The following is a 5,423-nucleotide window of genomic DNA, read 5'->3' as shown; positions in this document are numbered from 1 at the left end:
TTGCCCCTCAAATTGGTGGTCTTTAATTTTTGTCCATCTCGCCTAATACCATGAGGTTTAGGGTTCGAACCCCGACTTAGTAAAAAAAAAAAAAAAAAAAAGATAATTTCGCAAGGCAGAATTTTGTAGTAAAGTTAGGCCTGTTCGGGCAAAGTTAGGCTTAAGGCAGAGTTTTGGCATGCCTGAAGGTAAAACTCTACCTGAAGGTAGAAAAATTCTATCTACAGGCAAAACTCTGCCTGCAAGCAGAGAAAATTCTGCTTGCCGGCTGAGTTTTGCAAGCAAAATTCTGCCTGAAACTAGTATTTTGCAAGCAATTCTCTGCTTTGCGAATCCAAACTCTACCTTACGAATTTTTTTTTTTGTAGTTTTTTACTGTGCGGGGGTTCGAACCCGAAACCAAGGGGTTCTAGCGAAGGGCAAAAATTATAGATCCCCAATTTAATGGGAAAAACTTAAAGACCACCCCAAAATAAGGGCATTCCTGCGAATTGCCCGCATTTTATCTTACAATAGTCAATATTTTTCTTAAGAACATAATCATAAAACTTTTAGTACCACTAATAAAAAAATGGAGCCTTGGCTTTAGCAGCTTAGCCCTTTAGTCGGCCTTGCTTTCAAGATCATCTCCGAGTTAATTCATGATGTCCTTGTGTGTTTTTATGACGTCGTTAACTTCATATGAGTTCAGATATGCCTCAAGGTTAGTTTCCATCGTTCGTTATGTTATACCCCGGATTTTCGCACGTTAAAGTCGCATCACGAGTTAGTCGACGTAAGTTCAAAAAGAAATTATGTTGAGGATAAAAGAGATTGAACTTATTAATATAAATGGTTACAAGAGTATATAAATAATATTAGGAAGTGGCGGAAGATTTGGAGGGTGAACGAATCAAAGAAGCATGAGTTTCGTCAAATGTCGGCAAGTTGGGAATATGATAACTTGTACTTTTGGGTGAGATTAGGAGCTCTTCACATGCTAAGAAAATAATAATATGGATTATTTGAATTGTATAATGGTCTCTTGTTAATTTTGGAAGTCAAACGAGTTGTAATACGAAAGTCGACAAAGGGCGTCGCAAGTTAAGTTTGTAAATTTCACTGAAATTTGGGTCAGATGTCTCGGAGCTTTACTCTCAATCTACTTGGAGTTACGGGGTGATCCACCTACCAAATCTAAGTTCTACGAGTCTAGTTTCCAGCGCATTTTACCGTTCATCAATAAAACATCGGAGTAGAGATATTCGCGTTTTAGTCCAAGGACGCAAGCTGCTTGCGTGAACGATGAACATAGTCGGTGCCTTTATCTTGCCCCTATATATATACGTACCTTGGACGAAATTTCCTTCATTTTCTTCACCATAAAAGGACCAGAAAACCCTAAGCAATATTCTCAAACCTTCTCCCATCAATCACAAACACTCCTAAAAGCAAATCAAACAACTTCAACATGGAGAAAACCATGGCAATTAGGGAATTGTGATTTCTTCACAAATTTGCTTCTCGGATAAGAACTTCACCTAGAAGTTACTTGGAGTTTGGAGTGATTTTGATCATCTACAGTATATTTTAACTTCCTTTTGATCTCTTTGAACTTCTACAAGTAATTAAACCTAGAAATTTGGTGAAAACCCCATAGAATAAGCTTTGACAATTCTTGTGAACTCTTATGGACTTGGCTTAATAGTTGGGCTGTTTTATGTGGTTTTAACGTGTTGTTTGGAGCTGTGTTGATATGGATTGGATCTTATTGACGAGGAGGAGTAGAAAAGTAGAATTTGGTAGCGTTTTATGAGGAAATTACGCTACAAAAAGGCCTATAAATTCACGCCCATGAGTTGCTCGATTTAATGTCTAAATGAAGATTTCTATAAGCTATGACCTTGGTTTTGATCTTGAATAGTCCGTATTATGTAGGAAATCATTCATAAGGCGCTCGAGGACTCGGGAAACATATATAACTCCATCGACGAGGTATGTAGGGCTTTCTATTCTCTTTGTGGCATGACTAGATTTCAAATGACCTTTCATTGAAAAATTTGTTCCGTTAACTTGGATAGATCGCGTTCCATGATAATTGAGCTGACACATACTTCATCTATGACTTGTACCAAATTATGGTCCACATCTCCTTTTAGCCAAAAAGACTTTCCGTTCAACTTGTGTTGATTATGTCCCCAAATGGTTAAGCTTACCCTTTTCTCATGAATAGCTTGTATTGAAGTACCTTTCACATTTCATATCCCTCTTGTTTATCGAATGAAGAATGATATTAGTTATAGTACTCTTCACATCAAAGCTGAGTTGATTGTACTTCCTTTAATTGAGTTAATCCTTATCTTCTTTTCTATTGCTCCAAGGTGACGAACCTCTCGTTGGCACGCTCTTTCCGATAAAAGTTGTGTCGAACATATTTCATAAAAGTTTGGCTAACTTTGGCTTCGTGAATAATTCATAACAAGATGTTTCCTTGTACTTTTACTTCTTTGGCCTAATGATCAAATAATGATAAACGTAGCGACAATAATGATAGTCGGAGGATAACGACGATAGGTCACTCCGACTCTTTCCATGATATTTCTTCTGAGGTCAGTCTTTCATTACACTTATATATATGTATTTATTTTCATTACCGAGCCGCGCTATAGTCGGCCGGGTAGGCACTTATATGTGCACCTAGATGTATTTCTTTCTTTACCGAGCGGTCGGGTAGACACGTAGCTGTGCATTGCCACTGATCAGTTGGGCAGAGATGATGTTATGATGATGAGCTCACCCCGCGAGAGGGATTTATTATTGTTATATGATATGATATATGCCTCCACAGTGAGGAATGATTTTACGGGCATGCATTTACATTTATGTCATGATTATGGTCGTCCTCAGTGGCCTCGTTCAGAGTTTCAGGTTGTCTTTACATCTTTTCCCAAGTTATCTGTTTCTCTTATACTTATGTTATGTTTATGCTTACTGCCTCACATACTCGGTACATCTTTCGTACTGACGCATTTTGTGCGCTGTGATCATGCCCACAGGTACGGTAGACGGATTGTTGTACCTTTCTCAGTAGGATACCAAAGTTCAGCAGGGATGTTCGCACTCCATTCTCCGGAGTTGCTGGTCAGAGTCATTAAATAGGATGCATGCATATATATAGAGAGAGTATGGCTATGGGTACGTTGGGGCCACTGTCCCGACCAGTTGATGCATATTAGTGCTCTTAGAGGCTTACAGACTATCAGTCAGTGTACAGGTATTGTGTTTGGCCTTGCCGGCCTTCTGACTAGTTATCTTTCTTGGTTGTGGCCTTGTCGGCCCTAGTTATGCATATATGTGTTGCTGGGCCTTTTATGCTTGCAGGTTGTTTTGATATACTTCTTACTATTGTTATTCAGCGGCCTCGTCGGCCTATGATTCACGTTACAGAGTTTAGATATCACAGTTGGTTCGCTCGGCCCTTCGGGTGCCAGGTGTCGGCCATACCCCCAAGGTTGGGGTATGACATGTTATCATTAACTTAATTCGAATATATCATTCGTATCCGAGGAGGTTTACACACAAGAGATGGATAGGGTTAGCAGACTTGTGTCTACTTATAAATTATCCCTGCCATTGGGAGTTGAAGAGGGGCAGATATAGCCATAGATCTACGGATTCACGTGAGCCAGAGTCATTAGTGGCATATCTAGGTTGACCTGAGGGGGTGCATCCGAACTTCCTTAGCCAGAAAATTATAATATATACGTAAGGTCAAATTTGAATTTTATGGGTATATATTCTAAAATGAATCCCTTTGACACAATTAAGTAGTTTAGCTTAATGGTCAAGGGGGTTTAGGTTTTCCTCGAGGTCTCAGGTTCAATTCTTGCTTACGCTGTCTCAACTCTTAAACAATTGTATTTCGCCTACTTTCTAAGCTTTGTTTACTTCTTTCGGAAAACATTTATTATAATATTAGTAATTCAATCCTCACAATTTCTTAAGAACCTTGACGATTTTAAAGTGTTACACCTCCCATTTTATTTCGAGGAGACTTCGGCTTATTGGTGGTGTATACCTTCGGTACGGTAGTCTGCACCAGAGTTTTGGTCATGAGATATTTTACTTGGTCTATGTACAGGTGTATAAGTATGTATTCTTGACATTTCGAGGGGATTGGAAGTGAAACGAATCAAATCGGAGCAAACGAAGCAGTCCAGGAAACTACTAACACCAGTCAGCGTCGACGACCCAAGGGACGGACCGTCAACACGTCGACGAGCCATCGCCTGGCACCGTCGATGAGGTTCTGCAATCAGACATCTCAGGAGGAGAATCGACGGCGCACGTCGACGAGCCATCGACCCTGCTCGTCGACCCGCCGATCTGGAAGTTTCCAGCACTGGGTATAAATATAAGCTCCCACGTTTTAATTCATTATTTCTCCCTAAAAACAGACTCTATATCTCTCTAGAACCCTCTAAAACCCTCTCTCTATTTCTATAACAATCTATGCCAAGAAATTAAGATCAAAAGCCAAGATTTAAGAGATTCATATACTAGGAAGCCTATTAGGGTTTGTGAAGGGTAAGAATTCCTTTGACATACAAGTGGAAGATTTCATTCTAATGGAGTAGAGTAACTCAAGGCTTATTCCCAAGTGATTAAGGTAAGTTTTATGATTCTCCCATGTTATTTAAACTATTGAGGGGTTGGAAGATTTGGATTGTGGAAAGAAGGGGGACATGAGGTGCAAATATGGAAAATAAAGATTCTTTTTAAATCATGACTTGACTTGAATCATAGTTCTTGATATGTAATAAGTGCAATCTTGCGATGAATAGTAGTAAAGATGTTGTAGAGGCATTGTATGAGGATGGACACGGGATGGTGCCATCGCTAGGGTTATAAAGGAGTGATAGGGAATGTTTGGGATTGATAATGTCTAGCTTGATGAAGTTGTTAATTAAGATATCTTTGGGTGTTGTTGTGATATTGGGAGTTGTTGTTATTATTATTATTATTATTATTATTATTATTATTATTATTATTATTATTATTATTATTATTATTATTATTATTATTATTATTATTATTATTATTATTATTATTATTATTATTATTATTATTATTATTATTATTATTATTATTATTATTATTATTATTATTATTATTATTATTATTATTATTATTATTATTATTATTATTATTATTATTATTATTATTATTATTATTATTATTATTATTATTATTATTATTATTATTATTATTATTATTATTATTATTATTATTATTATTATTATTATTATTATTATTATTATTATTATTATTATTATTATTATTATTATTATTATTATTATTATTATTATTATTATTATTATTATTATTATTATTATTATTATTATTATTATTATTATTATTATTATTATTATTATTATTATTAT

The 5,423-nt window shown here is 36.2% G+C and overlaps 1 long non-coding RNA gene across 1 annotated transcript; it reads left to right on the top strand.

Annotated features, from left to right (window-relative positions):
• Positions 1–1,305: 1,305 nt before the first annotated feature.
• Positions 1,306–3,327, top strand: LOC132051126 (uncharacterized). Its single transcript, XR_009413588.1, has 3 exons — positions 1,306–1,562; positions 1,918–1,974; positions 3,036–3,327. It is a non-coding gene; the product is annotated as an uncharacterized LOC132051126 (long non-coding RNA).
• The last annotated feature ends 2,096 nt before the right edge of the window (positions 3,328–5,423 follow it).

This window comes from Lycium ferocissimum, chromosome 3 (assembly GCF_029784015.1).
Source record: "Lycium ferocissimum isolate CSIRO_LF1 chromosome 3, AGI_CSIRO_Lferr_CH_V1, whole genome shotgun sequence".
Lineage (NCBI taxonomy): Eukaryota > Viridiplantae > Streptophyta > Magnoliopsida > Solanales > Solanaceae > Lycium > Lycium ferocissimum.
Note: the sequence above shows the minus strand (reverse complement) of the source record. Positions and strands in the feature narration are given on the sequence as shown.